The sequence below is a fragment of the Rhincodon typus genome, chromosome 12, assembly GCF_021869965.1.
Source record: "Rhincodon typus isolate 14 chromosome 12, sRhiTyp1.1, whole genome shotgun sequence".
NCBI lineage: Eukaryota > Metazoa > Chordata > Chondrichthyes > Orectolobiformes > Rhincodontidae > Rhincodon > Rhincodon typus.
Genome location: NC_063343.1, coordinates 20,905,858 through 20,924,515, shown reverse-complemented (window position 1 = coordinate 20,924,515; position 18,658 = coordinate 20,905,858). Strand labels below are relative to the sequence as shown.

Here is an 18,658-nt window from a genome sequence, read left to right as displayed (position 1 = left end):
AGAATTTAAGGAGTTAATCGCACAAAAGCTGTGTCTTTAAACAGGGCAAATGTAACAAGGAATAAGGAAGCTACTTATAATAAGAAGGAAAGTTGCAGACTTGCAATATTTTGAATGAAAGAATCTAAAGAATCATCAATTATATCACATCATGGACTTGAAGGACAAAAAAAACTGTTGAAGAAAGCAACTCTAGAATTCTCCTTCAGCAGAACTTTGAAGAACAATACTGTACAAGGTTGAAACCTGGACACTTCCATAAACATACTCTATTGGTTCGAATTGTATCTAAGTTCCACCATTAATCTGGTAATAACCAAATTGAGTTGGGAGGCTTAACTTGCTTACTTGATGGGTCTTATTTTGGTTGCTACATGCAATAAAGTTTAAATTATTATTTCAGTACTTGATTGTCCGTGAGATTTCTTAATAAGAAGTCAAATTAAAGGTAATTTGTGGTGATTTACCCATAAAAATGCAATGTATTCAGATTTTCAGACGGCTTTTGATAAGGACCCCACAGGAGGCTGGTTATCAAATTCAAAAAACATGTCGTATGAGGTCATATACTGGCATGGATTATGGATTGGTTAACAGACAGAAAGCAGAGAGGTGGAATGAATGAGTCATTCTTGCATTGGCAGGCTATAACAGGTGGAGTATCATGTTGGTATTTGGGGCCAAGTTGTTCAATGATTTGGATGGGGAAACCAAATGTAACATTTCCAAGTTTGCAGATGACACAAAGCTAGATGGGAATATATGCTATAAGGAAGATGTAATGTGGTTTGAAGAGGATTTGGACAGATTTAATGTGTAGGCAAGAGCATGGCAAATGGGATATAATAGAGAAAAAAATGAGAGATTATTTCTTTGGTAGGAGGAACACATTTCTTCAATGATAAGTAATTAAAAAGTGGAGTTACATAAAAGAACATTGGTGTCCTCCCGAATAAGTCACTAAAGGCCAACATGTAGCTGCAGCCAACAATTAAGAAGTATGTTAACAATTATTGTAAACAGATTTGATTTCAGGAATAGCAAAGTCTTGGTTCAATCATATATGAGGTTAGTTAGACCGCGCCTGGAGTAACATGCGCAGTTTTCATGCCTTTACCTTAAGATGGATATCATTTCTACAGAGGGAATGCAATGAAAACTCATCAAGCTTGTTCACAGAATTATAGGACTGTCTTATGAAGAGAGATTGGGAAAGCGGGCCTATATTCCCTGGAGTTTTGAAGAATGCAAGGTGATTTCATTGAGCCTACAAAGAACTTAAAGGGATAGATAGGGTAGAAGTTGGTAAGATGCTTCTCATATTAGGGGAGTCTAGAACGAGGGGACCCAATTCCAAAATAAAGATGAAGCCACTTGGAAATGAATGGAGGAGGAGTGTTTCACACAGTGGGCTGTAAATGTTTGCAATTCTCTACCCTCTTTACCAGAGGACTGGAGAAGCTCAGTCAATATGCATGTTTAAAATAAAAGTTGGCAGATTTCTAAATACCAATGATGTAAAAAGACATGGAAATAGTGTGAAAATAAACATTGAAATGGATAATCAGCAATGATTGTAATGAATAGTGAAGTGGTTTGATGGGCTGAATGTCCTACTCCTACTCCAGTGCTTCTAATGGTTGCTGCAAGTCATATTGGTGTTCACCAGTTTGCACACGTTACTGCTGAAACACATCACTTGTCCCGCTTGCCCCCAGTCTCTACTGCATTATATAAATGAATTCAGGATTCAAGTTTTGAAATATCAATGATAATTTTTAATGATATTAAGTAACTTAACTAGTCAAACAATAAATCTATTGCAGTAATCATATCTTCCCAGGCTGAGTTTAACTATTTCATTAGTTTAGAGAAAGAAAGTGTAAAATTCACATACCAAATGCATACTAATGAATGTTTTGAGACCTCAGCTTCACATCTTGCTCATCTCTCTCTCCATCTCTCATTGTCTTACAAAATGCCAGCTCCTTTCCTCACTGTGCCAACGTTTTGCAATCCAACCGCTTCTGGGTTTATGACTCCATCAAGCTCACCTCTGTAATACTTCGCAGGAATTTAAAACGGTGCACTGAAGAAGGACTGACCACAAAAATGGCCAATCACTAAATAAAGTTAATGACTATTTGGGATAATTTGAAGGAATTCAAAAAAGGTTTCTAAGATCAAGTTTATTTTTGATGCAAAGATACCAATACACATATTTAATAGCTTTCAATTATTGAATAAAAATGTACTGTATACCAATTAAACTAGCAAATAGAGATGTATGAGTCATTTTCAGTTACTTAAAATCAGGTTATATGCAGTTAGTGGACTAGATAATTAACAAAACGCTTATTTTTTATGAATAATCCATCTTTAGCTGTAATAATAAAACTGAAGCTGGTTACTACTCTGATATATTAAGGATTTTTATTTTAAAACATGCATTTTAAATGCTATCTGATTCATGAAATGGTTTACATTCATCAATACAGAATTGAATTTGTGCAGAAACTTGAGCAAAATATGAATTAAAACCAATATGATTTGCTCTTGGATTGTTAATTATACCCAACTTTTAAATTGTACCCTGATCTATAGGCTGGCTTTAGAAATATTAACTCGGAGATCAATGCTGAGTGGCACAGCGTCAGTATGTTACACAAAGTAAGGATGAATGCACAACGACCTGGATTTTGTGGATGTAATGGCAACGAAACCACCAGCACTCATTCTCATTACAACTATGAAACTGATAACAACTTCTGCCATTTACTTACATGCAAAAAAACTGCAGAAATCCAAAAGTTGGATTTGGCAATTCTTTACTCCTCTGCTTGAAGTGAAACTATAGCAGACACCCTAGATAAAGTTATACCTTGTTGAATGACATGTAGTTGTGTTTTAGTGCTGCACTAAAAGGCAAGGTAAAGTCACAGTAGTCCCACGCTCTCATCAGAAGGTGGTGGTTTATTCTGAGGGTCATCACCCCTCAGGCAAAGTGTGAGGTTGAGAAGGAGAGCCTGTTATGTTAACTTCAGCCAGTGTGAGAATTAAGCACACAACATTAGCATCATTCTGAATTACAAACCAGCTATCCAGCCAACCAAGCTAACCAATCAACAAAAATATAAGGAGTGCTTTAAGACCTCTTTGGCCCTGATAAAATAAGACCAAATCTTACAAACCAGATTGTGATCCCGACTTCCTGCCACTTTTTAAAATATTTTTGGAACGATATCAGAAATGGAAGTCAAACTGCTTTAACTGAAAACAAAAGGAAAGTTTTACAAATTGAAAATCAAATTTTGCATTTGCTTGACCTGTTCAATATTTGTTGCTTCTTGAAAGCAAAAAGGAAAATATGAGACTGAATGTCACAACGAACCTTTCAAGTAAAGGAAATTTTGCCAGGCAACAGCTCTCTGATTGGTTGAGCTGTTAAGTGTTGTTAAAAAAAATCTGTAAATGCCAAAAACAGCAAAGAGTGGAAAAGTTCAAGGCCTGCAGACAGTAGACTTGCCCAACCACTCACCATTCCTCTCTCTCTCCTTAGGGAGAAAACCAAGAAATCTTAAAATAAATAATTAAAGAAAATACCTGGATTCACCTGATCAACAAAATACCCATGCAACGACTGCCACAAACAGTACATCCGACAGACAGGAAGGAAACTAACCATCAGAACACATGAACATCAGCTAGCAGCGAGACAACACAACGAACACTCGGAAAATGAAGGCCATCAGTTTAACTGGGACAACGTAACTATAGTAGCCCAAGCCAAACATAGACATGCATGGGAATTCCTAGAGACATAGTTCTCAACCCGTAATGCAATCAACAGACATATAGAATTGGACCCCATGTATAAACCCATACTGATCAAAACCAGAAATGACACTGCTCACCATTATGGACAAGAAAGTATAAATTCCAAACAGAGTAGAAAAACATCGCTTCATCGGAGGCCTCACTGATGATGTTACCGAGCATGATGATGAAATATCTGAACAAAAACAAGCCAGCTCTGTGAGCAAGTGAACAACCTTACCCATAACCCGAGCTACAAATCTTTGCGAAAACTTTAAAAGAGTAGGTTGGCAATAAGTGTGTGACAGGGTAAAGTGGCATGTGGACTAGGCTTCCAGAGCTGGGTGTCAGGTGGACTGATAGGCAGCAGTGGTATTATAAGGAACAGGCAATTAGATGAAAAGGTAGGATGGATCAGGTGCTGGGGGTTGACAGGGTCAGGTATCCGTGATGTTGGGCATTGAGCAAGTGTAGAATGCTGGAAAAGTCAGATACTTCAGTGCTGGGTGACAGAGGTTTCGGGGCTTGGGGGAATTGGATGTGGGGGCGGCTTAGATATCAGCAGTGACAGATGCTGGACTGGTGATCGGGTGTTGGGGAATCAATGGTAGACAAACAGGAGGCTGGAAGAACCCAGAAAGCCAGGCAGCATCTGGAGGAAAGGAGAAATCAATGTTTCAGGTAGTACCCTTCTTCAGGACTGGGGAATCAATACTTGGGGGAGCTCTGGTCGGATGTTCAGGGTGGGGGACAGTGTAAGTGATTTGGGGCATCAGTTTGCAGTTGATCATGAGTTAGAACAGATTTCATTCCTCTAGCTTGCCCTGCTGAACAATTAAGTGCATAAGTAAGTTGGAATTCTCCAAAGTCTCCAAATTTAACTCAGAATTTGGGCTTTTAGGGAAGATTCCAGATGCTAGGCAGTTACCCATTGGACATTTAAACTTCCCAATCAATTATCATGTAATCATTGTGTTAGAATCCCTGATTTATACCTTTACGGGTATGTACAGTCTCCAGCTTTCTAGAGACCAGAAGATTTGGGTCTAATTTTCATATTTGTGGAATATCAAAATTCTACATTATGAAAAATAAATCTATAAATTTAAAAAATAAATTTATTTGCTTGTTAATAATATTTCATATTCTAATCTAATCCCATGGCTATGCCAAAATCTTCATTTGATTGTTTGTAAAATGATTTTTTAAAAAATGATAATTTTTTTTATTTTTATTTCCTTCTTTGCAGTTTGTGAGAATTAGAATCATAGAGTCATAGAGTTAAACAGCATGGAAACAGACCCTTTGGTCTGAGTTGTCCGTGCTAACCAGATATGCTGAACTGATCCAGTCCCATTTGTCAGCAGTGGCTTATATTCATCTAAGCCTTTCCTATTCATGTACCCATTCAGATGCCTTTTAAATGTTGTAATTGTATCCGCCTCCATCACATCTCTAAGGTTTTGGAGTAGATCACTTCCTCTGGCAGCTCAATCCAAACATGCACCACCCTGCATGTGAAAATGTTTCCCCTCAAGTACTTTTTACATATTTCCACCTCTCACCTTAAACCTATGCCATTTGTTTCTGAGAAAAAGACCTTGGCTATTCACCCTATCCATGCCCCTCCTGATTTTATAAACCTCTATAAGGTCACCCCTCAACCTCCAACACTCAGGAGAAAAATTCCCCAACCTATTTAGCCTCTCCCAATACTCAAACCCTCCAATCCCGCAAACATACCCTGTAAATCTTTCCCGAACCCTTTCAAATTTAACTACATCTTTCTTATAGTAATGAAATTGGCCTCTGCTGTTGGATACTAGCGATTTTCTTAAGTTGACCCTGTAATGAATTTCACATCAGCAAAGGGGCGTCCATGCTACAAATATCCTTGATCCCTTGTGAGTACTTTTTACAGAGCACTGGCAAGCGCTCTTGCTTCTCCACTGTCTATGAAGTCTGGGCCACTGCTGGAACTCTTTTCTAATCATTGAATTCCCAAACTCAGCCACTTGTAGGTTACTCAGAGCTGTACAGCTACTGATCAATAAATTTAAATGACTTAGGCCATTGCTCGCTGCAATCAAACAAAGTCAGTAGAATATTACATATTCAGATTCGGGGAAACAGGATAAGCTAACATCCTGACAGAGAGCTGATAAAATTCATTTCAGTGAAGCAAATGACTTAGAGCACAGTCAACTCTGGAACTTGAACTTTTAACCTTCTGTTTGGGATCCAAGGCAAATCATTTGAACTATTGGCTTGCAGTAGATATTTACATTTCCATTGTGATTGCTTCACCTACATACAGCAGGCTGCAGCCATGTGCTAGCTGTTTACAGTTGCAGGGATAGCTAAAGGGAAGTGATGCCTACCCTTGCAAGTTCCTTTATACCACTTGAGTGTTACTCCTGTAGGTGACTGTCCAAGATTTTAAAAATTACTCAGGTAGTCCATTGTATTTCTTGGGTGTTGTATAACTTTACTACAGAGTTACTTTTTTTGCCAGTAAGATTCCATGTGCAATTTTAAAAATAAAAAAAATTGCCAAAACCCCTTAATATGAATGACAGTCGTGGGCTGCCTGCTTTTTATGTGGATATTGCCAGCGGCATTTTTCATTGTACATTTATCAGTTTTAGACTAAGCGTGCAGTATGATTCTAGTCATAGATTGTAGCTCTCTCCAATGTGTGTGTGTGTGTGTGTGTGTGTGTGTGCGCGCGTGTGTGTGTGAGTGTGTGTGTGGCCATTGCCAAACACCATGTTTACATCACTGGAGTGAAGCCCATCCACATGGCTTGGATTTGCTTCTTCCCACTTTGGTACTGTTACAACACAGGACAGCTCACATCTGAAGAATTTATAAGCGTATTTTAGATAACCACGTGCTGACTCATCTTTGTCACTGTGACATCCTCACTTGGCAGCTTCTAAATGGCTGACATAAAGATTGCTGCGTTATCAAAGTTATATATTCTACCAATTTTGTGTGAAACCTCAAAATGTATTTTACTTTGTGTATTGACTTGAAAAAGTTAGAGGGATTCAAGCCTTGTAAAATATGAGCTCTGGAAGGCACAAGTAAATATAACAAATTGGAGGCTGGCTTCTTAACTGCTACAGTTCCAGTCAGGCAAAGCCAACTCTGCTTTCTCTCCGCAGATGCTGCCAGACCTGCTGACTTTCTCCAGTAATTTCTGTTTTGAACCCAGAGGTTAACATTAGATCTAAAATGATAACTCAACAAACCTGTTATAATCTTTAAGTAGATATAATAGGATGGGAAGTAACACTAACAAACTGCACTATGCTCATTGACAGACTTATTGACACTCAAAGTGTCATTCTTTTCCTCACTGAAAGAGCTAAAATCAGTGGAATCTTTTTCTCCCAGAGTTGGTGAGCTTGGAGACAGGAAGGGGGCTTAATTAGGCAGACGGTGGAATACCTAAACCTTGCTGCTGTTGTGTTAGCTCTCACAGTTAGTATGAAGTACACCTTTAAAAGATATCTTAATGATATCATCACAGTACTATGGCATGTGACCTGAGGTTATAAAAGTCTCAAATTTGATCACATCTGGGACCTCTTAAAGCACAAATTAAGATGTTTATATGGCTAAATAAGGACTTACAATCATAGAATCCCTACAGCATGGAAACAGGCCATTTGGCCTAACAAGTCAACACTGACTCTCTGATGAGCATTCCCCCCCATCCTATCCCTGTAACCCTGCATTTCGCATGGCTTATCCACCTAACCTGTACATCCCTAGACACTATAGGCATATTAGCATGGCCAATCCACCTAATCTGCACATCTTTGGACTGTGGGAGGAAACTGGAGCACCCAGACGAAACCCATGCAGACACAGGGAGAATGTGCAAACCCGACACAGACAGTCACCTGAGGCTGGAATTGAACCCGGGCCCCTGGTGCTGTGAGGCAGCTCTGTTAACCACAGAAGGAGGAATTTCATAACTTTTTTCTCTCCAGTTTTTGTGCAAGCAGCTCCTGCAACTGCAGACAGATGTATTTAGAGATGAAAACTGACTCCAATCTCTACTTTGACCGTGAGAGAAACTGAAGCCCAAGCCTTCCTCCTTGGTGTTGACAATCTGCAGCTTTCCCCCTTCTTAAGGGTCACAGGGCACCGTCACTGGAATTAAACCAGATGCAGGTGGGTCAGTCACCCTGTGGCACTCACACAGGCTACTACGCTGAAGGCAGTTTGTCAACTCACCATGGCAAGTGGAGGGAGAATGATGGGTTTGTAGGTAGTGGTCAGTGGGTTCCCTTGATCAAAGGAAATCAGTATCTGATCAAGGGACTGGACATTAAGCAGGAGTGGCCCACTGAGTTCCAACCTCCTGCTGTTGCTTCCATTCCTTCCCTGCCCCCGCCCCTGCCCCTGCCCCTCTCAACTCAAGGTTCCCAAATCCAGGAAAATAAATGAATTCAATGCATAGAGTGGTAAAATTGAAGATTGACTTGAAGCATCTTGAAATATGAATTGTGGCAGTGTTCAACTAGGAATGATTAGTACTTATGTCAATTCAGATCATAGATTCATAGGCCAAATGCACATGGATTTGATATCTATGCTAGATGTAAAACAGATGAATTTTCGATTTGGAATTAAGTGGTGACACACAACTGAAGAATTCACTTAAAAATACATGAAGAGAAATGATCCACATTGAGATGTGTTACGTGTTATTATCTGCAAGCAGACAGTAAAAAGAAATCAAATTCCTGGGGCTAAAAATTGGTTTATTCTTGTTTTTTGGTATGGGGTTGCAATTTTCTGTGAGCATGGTTGAAATATTATAATGGTCTGATTGACGTGGCCAAAGAAATAATGTGTGGCAGAATTGGTTGAAAAGCAAGGTACATCTTGATGTCAAGATCATCTTGATTAACCTTTTGTGCTTTTCACCAGCGGTGTGGTGAGATTCTCACTAGGCAGTAATGAGTTGCCAATTGACAGTCATTATTACATGTTAAATACCTTGTTAACAGCCAAATTCACCTCATTAGTACTCAGCCTCCCATCTTATTAAACTCCCCAAATAAGCATGACTTCAGAAAAACGCAACAAGGAAACCCGAGGGAGTATCTGTTGGATTCAGTTTGACATTTGATGCGAATGATCTCCATGTTGGAAACCAGGCACCAACATTTCAGGGCATGATCCATGGTCAATGATCACACATATGCCACCCATGTCATAGAGTTCAGCACAGAAGCAGACCATTTGGTCCAACTTCGCCATGCCAGCCAGATATCCAGAATTAATCTAGTCCCATTCGACAGCATCTAGCCCTTATCTCTCTAAACCCTTTCTATTCATGTACACCACAGATGCCTTTTAAATTTTGTAATTATACTAGCCTCGACCACCTCCTCTGGCTGCTCATTCCATACACGCACCACCCTTTCCATGAAAAAGTTGCTCCTTATGTCTCTTCTACATCTTTCCCCTCTCACCTTAAAGCTATGCCTTCTATTTTGGATTCCCCTACTCTGGAAAAAAGACCTTCACTATTCATGCTTTCCATGTCCCTCATGATTTTATAAACCTCTATAAGGTCATCCTTCAACCTCTGATACTCCAGGAAAATAGCTTCAGCCTATTCAGCCTCTCCCTATAGCTCAAACCCTCCAACCCAGGCAACATCCTTGTAAACCTTTTCTGTTAGTTTTGCATCTTTTGTGGAAATACTTTAAAAAAACTAAGATTAGTTTTCCTAACCAGCATTAAATGGCAGTGAAAGATACTTGTAAAATTATTAACATATAATTTTTTGCTGCCATTATTTTCTCTTTTGAAATATCTTATTGTATTCCAGATGACATGTCTGTAGACATTGACATTCGATATGTGCCAGCCTCCAACAACCCTGATGGCGCATCTCAGCTCCATCTGTACTATGCTTCTGCACTTCAGTTCAGACTGAACTGGAATCTATCATTTAGTGCTGCAGCAAGGACAGCATCCTGACTTGCATCGCCTGTACTACTGCTATCTTACTTTTCTGCTTAGCGCAGACACAAAGCTAGGAAGCTTCTCATACTTGCCAGCAGGCATCAGTCAAATCAAGGAGGATAGCCTTTGCTCAGGGAATCCTGGAACAGTAAGGCAAAGGCAGCCTCCGATATCAGTCCAGTGCCTTGTTGAGGTGGTCACAGCCTGAATGCCCTCCTTATAAGGGATGAGGAGCTGAATGGGGGGAGCCCAACATCTGTCTTGACTCTTTGTGCCCTATTGTGTGCTGTTTTCCTCCTAGAATGAGGGAGAGGCAGATATTATGGAAGTTGAAATTGAGCCACAGGGCTATTACTGTTGGTGCAGATGGGAAGTGGTCAAAATGAGTAAGCAGTTCAGGGGGCATGCTGGGTAAGTGGTGTTGGGTTATGGTTGGTGACAGTGATTGGGGTAATTGTTACAGGCAATTGTTACAGTGGTAGAGCATGAGCCTTGGTGGGAGGTGGGTACAGTAGCGGAAATATAATAAGTATGACGTAATGGAGAGAGGATGAAGGACCTGAGCCTTGTGGAGTGGAGGAGGAATCTTCCTTCTTCCTACACTGCTGGCCATTCCTCCAGATGGCCGAGACTGCTTTAACCTGAGTGACAACCTTGGACCAAGCTGGCATGGTCTGGTGTCATGACCTCCATTGTTGGTCCTGGGGAAGAGGAAGTTCATCCAGGTCTACACCTGCACAAAGGGGATGCTGATTTCTGCCATATCTGGGATAAATGTCAGGAATTTTGCAGGGCAGCTTTGCACTGGCAGTGCTTTTCTGGGCACGAATGGGATTTTAAAGATGGTACAAGGCAGAAGGGATGCCGATGAATTGTGGAGTATCTGCTGAGGAACAAGTTGTAGTGGGATACAGTGCATGGTAAGATGGTGCCAGAATCAGACGTGAGATACTCCTTAGGGGTGTGTTTGATATAGTAAGGCAAGTTAACTCGTGAGTCATCGCAGCTACAAACCCTTCAGAAAACTTGATGCAACTCAAAGTAGGCCAAACAGAGTCAGTCCCTGATCTCACTGCAACAGGCAGCATGCAAACTTTGCGCTGTGTCCTCATTTGAATGATTGTAGAGTTCACTTGAGATGCTGGTTGGCTGATTGTTCAACATGGGTCTAGCAGTGTACACAACTGGAATAAAAACAAAGTTGCTGGAAAAGCTCAGCAGGTCTGGCAGCATCTGTGGAGAAGAAAACAGAGTTAACGTTTCGGGTCCGGTGACCCTTCCTCAGAACAGAACTGGAATACTCCTCTTAAAGGGGAGCTACATTTATGGTAAGGAAACTGCTGCTGTCCCTGCAGGGACTGAATGCACAGACAGACTAAATGGCACAATAAGGAGAAAAGAGGGCACTTGGGTTCTTGCATGGCTTTAGCTAAGTATGAAAGAAGCAATGTTTTCGTGAGCAGGAAGTGTTGAATATTGGGATTTGAGGAGGCCTTCAAATCACTTCTGATTGGATCAGTGGTTTGACTTTAAGATTTATGGCAGATGTATTCATATTATCTCTGTATATGACTATGATTGCAAATTTCACAACAGGGCTTTAACCCACAGCCTGCTCATTGCTCATGCGTCTTCACAACAAGGACGTTTGAGTTTCCAATATAGAAATAGGCTTCTATAACTGATACAAATACTTAAAATTTCATGGAGGATCAACTCCACCTAACATGCTGACTTTTCCTACATGTTGAATGTTGATCTAGTTGTGCAAAAGCTTTAAGACCTTAGATGTCCTTCAGAATTTATCATGGAGCTGTTCCTCACCAGGCATAAATAGCATAGTAAAGATCAAATTAGAGTGAAGGGGAAAAGAACTGTGCTGAGAAGCATGGACTGCAGACCAACTAACACCAGACAATAGTCTTTATGGAATTGATCTTTAATAATGTAGAAGTTAGCTTAGAGCCTGGTATATTTCTGATTAACACATATTTAGTATTTAGGCTTCACATGTAGTAAACAGTGTTATAAAGAAACCTAAGTCTAAAGACAGTTCTTGACCTTGCCTTTTCTTTGACCTTGTACCTTGAACCTGTCTCATGCATGTGGGTTCAAACCACATGACCAAAGATACTGGTAACAACCAAATCCACTGCATGGGAACCTGGAACAGCAGTGAAGATCAAGAAACAGACCTGAAAATGTTTGGAGAAGAGAAGAGCTCAAAAAAGTTACTACTTCAAAAAAATGTTGATGCAGCTTCAATACCAGCAGTTAACAGCTAGAAAAGCCCTGTGAAGGACAAATCTCATTCTTGGATGTGGGCATGCAACCATCTGACAGAAAGTGTCTCTCCAGCATGAAGCTTTTGTGTGCAATGTTGCAATATTACTTACATAGCTAAAATACCTATTTATGAGATTAAAACAATTAACCGCAGATGCTGGAGATCTGAAGAAAAAAATCAGAATTTGCTGGAGAAATTCAGCAGGTGTGGTCAGAAAGCAGGATCAATGTTTCAGGTCCAGTGACCCTTCATCAGGGGACTTGTGTTTAATTATATACTGTGATATTTGCCTGTTAAACCAAAAATGTGTTTTCTTCCCACTTCATATGAAATTCACATATCGCTATGTGTAATGTATTTATCACAATGTCTGTTATCTTGCAAAAAGGTAATTATATAAACACAATGCAACAAACCGTGCCAAAATTTGTAACATGTATAATAAACATAATTAAACATTTCATGTGTACATTAATCTGAACTATTAGAAAAGGGTGAAGACCATAGGTCTTCCATGGTTCCAATATCAATCACACACATTATGTGGGACACTGGACTGTAAGGTCTGGGTACTAATAAAGGCAGTGTGTTCTTGTTCAGTTTGTTTTTGTCCATGTGTTCTGTGGACACATTTGACTTCACAATATGTCATTTCAATTTTATCTAAACATCCTGAATCATCTGTAGGTTTTGCACATTTTCAGATAAAAGATGTATTGCCAATAGCTTTTAACTGCTGACATTTTGAGTCCACTATGACTGTTCTTTAGAACCTTGGGATTCCAAAGAAGAGTCGTATCAGGTTCTAAGTGTTCACACTGTTTCTCTGTCCACAGATGCTGTCAGACCTGCTGAATTTCTCCAGCACTTTCTGTTTTATTACAGATCTTTAGCATTTGCAATGCATTGGTTAATTTCCATGCTGCTCCTTTGTTGGTTGGCTTCCTGCTGAACATTTAAACACTGAAAGTAGTGGGTGGGTTGATGGTTAGGTCCCATGGTGCCCTGTAAAATCCATTCCAGGACACTGCTCATGATTCCAGTTCTGATAGAACCTCTGGCAGCCAATACACATTGCAGCAGAGGTGTACAGCATCCAAAGTCTGTGCATTGCACTGGAGCATGAACCCGCCGTCCTTCAGGATGTTTCAGTGCTCCAACATTGCTACTTTGCCAATGATTTTTTTCTTATTTCTCAAAAAGTCAACCCAACCTACCATCACTAATACTGAGATGTTGAAGTACAAAAATTGGCCTCAAGGCCCAGCATTGCTAAATTTCTTCCTGAGATACTATCACCTCTTTAAGTGAAAGCCTGCAGTCTGTCTCCAGCTTATTGCTGTTACTGGGATAGCCCTGTGTAGGAGAATAAAGGTAGGCAAAGGCACCCAGAAAATATGCATTAAAAGGAATGCGCAGATGCAAGTGGATGAATAGATCAGCTTTCTATATATTTTGGAAATATTTTAAATAGAATTATTGTGGAAAGGCTGATTTTAATTGTAGGATTTTGAGCAAGAGAACACATTGATGTGATGTTGCAGATGAATAAGAAGGTGGGAATTATGGAGCAATTGTGAGGAAAGGATGATTCTCTTTAGAAACCAGAGTCTGAATATGTGCTCATTGATTGTCCCTCTGAAATGAAGAATTCCTTGATTTTTTTTTCTTCCTTCCTTTTCCTCCTCTTCTTTCTTCCTTCACCCACTGACCTGGTATCTATATGTTTGTTGTCTAGGCTGCATCCTCATAATAATGAAACTGTGTGGGTAGTGTGACCTTGGAGATGTTCTTTGGTGAGTATTGTAGCACACCCCTTCAGCTGTTCAGAGAATGGAACTGGATCTGCTTGGCCCACATTTGCAGAACATGCATTAAATCAGCCTGAGTGGCTGCTTGATTTCACAATCTGCCAACTATTGCCTTTCTGGTGTACTCTTGCACCAATGTCTTTCCCTGAATGGGGCAGGACTTTGGAAGTAACTGGAAGGACTGCACATCCCCTATCTGGCCTCTGTAGCATTGTACCTACTTCAGGGAATTTTGCAGCCTATGATTTCAAAAGCAAATGTAATGAATGTAATTGTATTGACACACAATAGAATCTTGTCTTATAATATTTGGACACATTTCACAATGGCTGACGTTGTAAATGAAATCATTCCTGTGAATTACTCTTTAATTGTACACATGAACGCAAAGCACAATCCGCTCACAATTTCATTCAATTTAGGAAACATTCATTCTCCTCTGCCAGAATTGCTTCTACGGAGACATAGAAGGTTCTGAGGAAGGGTCACCGGACCCAAAACATTAACTGTGATTTTCTCTTCACAGATGCAGCCAGACCTGCTGAGCTTTTCCAACAACTTCTGTTTTTGTGTCATGCTTCAGTGTTGTGATTTCTTTTTAAATGTTAGAGAATTCCGTGCAACAGCTGCGCAATACTTTGTGTGAACTATGCTATGGACTCAGTTTAGTAAAAACCTGATCTGGAAAATTTGCTGTCAGTAGAAATTGATAAAATAAAACAGAATTTCATTCAAAAATCTAAATATCTATAATGAAACAGAAATGTAACAATCCGCTTTTTGCAAAACAATGGGTCCATTTTAGCATTCAGCTCCAGCTTAAGCCAAACCCAGGCCAGGATGTGCAGTAATCTCTTTATTTGTAACCTGAACCAGAAGAAATAAAAAAAAACAAAGCAAATTATTGAAAATAGAATTCTGTCTGTTACTTTGTTGTAATGTATATGCTTATAAACAAATAGAACTGTTATGACATTTTGATAACAATACTGATCTCTCAATGGACTGATTGACACTTGGTTATATACTTGCAGAAGCTTTTACTGTACAATTGTTTGTTCAGGGTTTGAGTGAAGATTTGTAGCCCGGGTGCTGGTTGTAGATGTTCGTGTTTAAGACCCAATAGATACCATGGACAGGACGAATGTGGTTTACAAGATAGCATGCGGAGACTGCACAAAACATTACATGCGACAAACAGACAGACAACTAACAAGCCGCATCCATGAATACCAGCTAGCAACTAAACAACACAACCAGATGTCCTTAGTTTCAATACACACAGACGAGAAAAACCACAGTTTCAACCGGGACAACACTACTATCATTGGATAAGCCAAACAGAGAACAGACAGGGAAGTCTTGGCGGCTTGGTATTTATCCATGGACTCTATCAACAAACACATTGAATTAGACCCAAAATACCAATCATTACAATGCACAGCCTGAATCAGCACCTACCAGAAGCAGCAAAAACCAGACCATGTAAGTTTGAACTGGCACAAGACAACAGCGCTACACAGGAGGCTCCACAGCACCGAGGATGTCACCTAGTAAGGGGACGGAATGTGTGCTATCAAATCTCCCAGCTCAGCGAACACACCAACATCTACAACAATTGTTTGTTGTTTGCTAGATTGCATTCATATTCAATTATTCCCTTCCTTATCAGTTTCTTATTTGTCTTTCACTATATTCCAACCACTGACTAATCCTCAGATTTATTACTATTTCTGGTCGTTGTATAAGCCTTTCCTTTTAATTTTATACAACCTGTAACTTCCTTTGTCAGCCACAGTTGACTGGCTTTTTTGAATTTTTGCATCTTGAAGAAATGCATAATTGCTGTAAGCCATGTAATAAATAGTTCTCTAAGGACAGTCCAGTGTCTATGAACAGTCATGCCTTTTATGTATTTCCCAGTTTAGCTCAACCAACTTGTTACTTCATGCCTCCATAATTTCTCTTATTCAAATTTAATGCCTTCACTTCAGATTGAATGAACTCAAATGTAATGCAAACTTCTATCATATTGTGGTCACTCATTCCTAAAAGCTCTTTCACAAAAAGATTATTAACTAGAGCTCTTTTATTACATAATATGAGATATAAAATAGCTTCTCCTCTTGTCAGCTCTTCAGAATGTTGCTCTAGAATACCACCCCAAAGGAACACCAGAAGCTCATCTTGCACAGCTTTAGTGGTCAGTTGGTTTACGCAGTTTATATGCAGATTGATGTCACCCATGATTGTTGTTTTGCCCCTGTTTCTCTCACCTTCTGATTAATAGCATTTGGTGACCTATAAATATGGAACCAATGTTTGTTGTTCCCTTGCTATTTCTTAGCTCCACCGAAAAAGACAACAGGTATTATTCTTCCGATCTGAGATCCTCCCTAACTAATGTACTGACCTCACCTCATCCTATCAACACTACTCCACCTCTATTTCCTTCTTGTCTATCCTTCCTAAATGTATAAATCCTTGAATATTCAATTCCCAGTATTGGTCACCAAGCAGCCATGTTTCTGTAATGGCAAATGGATCACCATCATTCACCTCTATTTGTGCATTTAAATCATCTGTCTTGTTGCAAATACTGTGCACATTCAGGAGGAATGCCCTCAACTTTGACTTCTTGACATCATTCTGCATCCTAGACATATAGATGCTCAGGTCTATTTCACTTGTGCTCTAGTCTCACAGTGACTGCAGCTACTGCACAAGTACCGAAATCTGGAGTTCAAGCTTTATGTAGCCAGTGACACTTCCTGAGATGTGTTTGTCTGGGGCACATGGTATGTCCATGACTTCACACAGAGCAGGACATAATCTCCATGTGGCCCCGACTGGAAACCTCTGAAATTCAATTGTTACCCTTTGAATAAATTTGAACTCACAATAAAGAAAACTTATGTTAACTTTAGGAACAAAAACAAAGTTGCTGGAAAAGCTCAGCAGTCTGGCAGCATCTGTGAAGGAAAAAACAGAGTTAATGTTTCGGGTCCGGAGACCCTTCCTCAGAACTTTGTTAACTTTATTTTCCTTCAATTCATTTTATTTCAATTTGATTTGAATTAATGTTACTTCCCTGTTTGAAGTGATCCTTCCTGAAATCCAAGTAGCTGTCTCTTATTTATAAACGATACATATTTCAGTTTTATGCTATTTAGACTCATGCCCTAACTAGAACTTCCCAACAACCAATAAACTTGTAGCTTTCCTGTGACATGAGTATTAGATCTTCTCTCCCACACAGACTGTCCCTGCATCACATTCAGAATGTAACCACTCCCTGCTCACTACACTCTTTCTAAACTTGCTGCCTCCTCCCTCTGGACTGTATTCAGAATGAAGACGCTCCTCATTCTCTGCACTCTTTTTGAATTACTGCCTCCTCTCTCAGCGCTAACTTCAGAATGAAGACACTCACTGCTCACTGCGCTGTTTTTAACATGCTGCCTCTTCTTTTGGTGCTGTCTTCAGAATGAAACTACTCCCTGTACTCCGTGCTGTTTTTGACTTGCTGTCTCCTCTCTCGGCACTATGCTCAGAGTGAAGCTACGACTTGTTCTTTGTAATTTGCTGCCTCTTCTCTCTATGCTGCATTCAGACTGAGCCATTCCATACTCACTGTGTTCTTTTCAACTTGCTGCATTCTTTCTCAGTGCTGTCTTCAGAACGAAATGGCTCTTCACTCGGCATACTTTTTAACTTGCTATATCTTCGCTTCATAATGAAGCTACTCCACAATCTCCATAGTCCTTTTTAACTTGTTGCCTCCTCTGGTGGTGCTGTGTTCAGAATCAAGGTAGCTGCAGTTTCTGTACATCCTTTCTGCGCAAATGACTGTTACCAATAGAGATCCTTGATCCTTTCTTGTTCATCCGCAATTAAGCCCCTTGAGCCTCATATTTCTGATTCTGCTGTAGTTGCCCTTCACTTATTCTCCTCCTCCTTTTTCATTTTCTTAGTTTTATCCATGCTAAGACTGTAGCTGGCTTCATTGGTTCCAACATATGATGTGGAATCACTGATCTGTGAAGGAAGATTAGGAATGAGATGCATGCTTTGTATTTGGCATCTTGAAGATAAAAGCAATTTTTCTACCCTTATCTGATTGTTCCTGTCTTGGATGAAGCCGTGACCTACCTCCACCTTCACCCCAGAAAGGTAAAACCTCCATCATCCGTGACTGCTTCTCCCCTTTCCTGATGGTGATACGTGCAATGTCCTTGTGCTTTTTATCTTAACATCGCTTTGCATATATGTGCTAAAAAGCACAATGTGAATCTATTTGTCCTTCATTATCTATTGTGATGTAACCCTTACATATTGGAAAGATCAGGAAGTATAATGACTTCATTATGATGTTGTAACTTTCGTAACAAGGGTATGTGAATGGTTCTGAATGCGTGCTGATTGTGCATTAATTTCTGTCCTTACACCCCCAACAAAGCCATCAGCAGTAATGAGTCTTGGTTTCTCTTCTTATCACAGATTGGTGGTTGACTGAGCCTAAACCCATTTCCGAAGAAGGATGCTGACCCGAAACGTGAACTTTCCTGCTCCTCTGCTGCTGCCTGGCCTGCTGTGTTCCTCCAGCTCTACACCGTTATCTCTGACTCCAGCGTCGGCAGTTCTTACTATCTCATAGTGAACAGGAAGCTGCTGATAGCTTTTACACCCTTGATGTGCAATGATAGTTTTTTTTATCAATACAAAGTCCTTAATATATATTGTGCAA

At 40.0% G+C, this 18,658-nt stretch overlaps 1 long non-coding RNA gene across 1 annotated transcript; it reads left to right on the top strand.

Moving 5' to 3' along the window:
* The first annotated feature begins 17,200 nt into the window (after nt 1-17,200).
* LOC125484561 lies at nt 17,201-18,658 on the top strand. The gene is made up of 2 exons (XR_007263404.1): nt 17,201-18,084; nt 18,412-18,658. It is a non-coding gene; the product is annotated as an uncharacterized LOC125484561 (long non-coding RNA).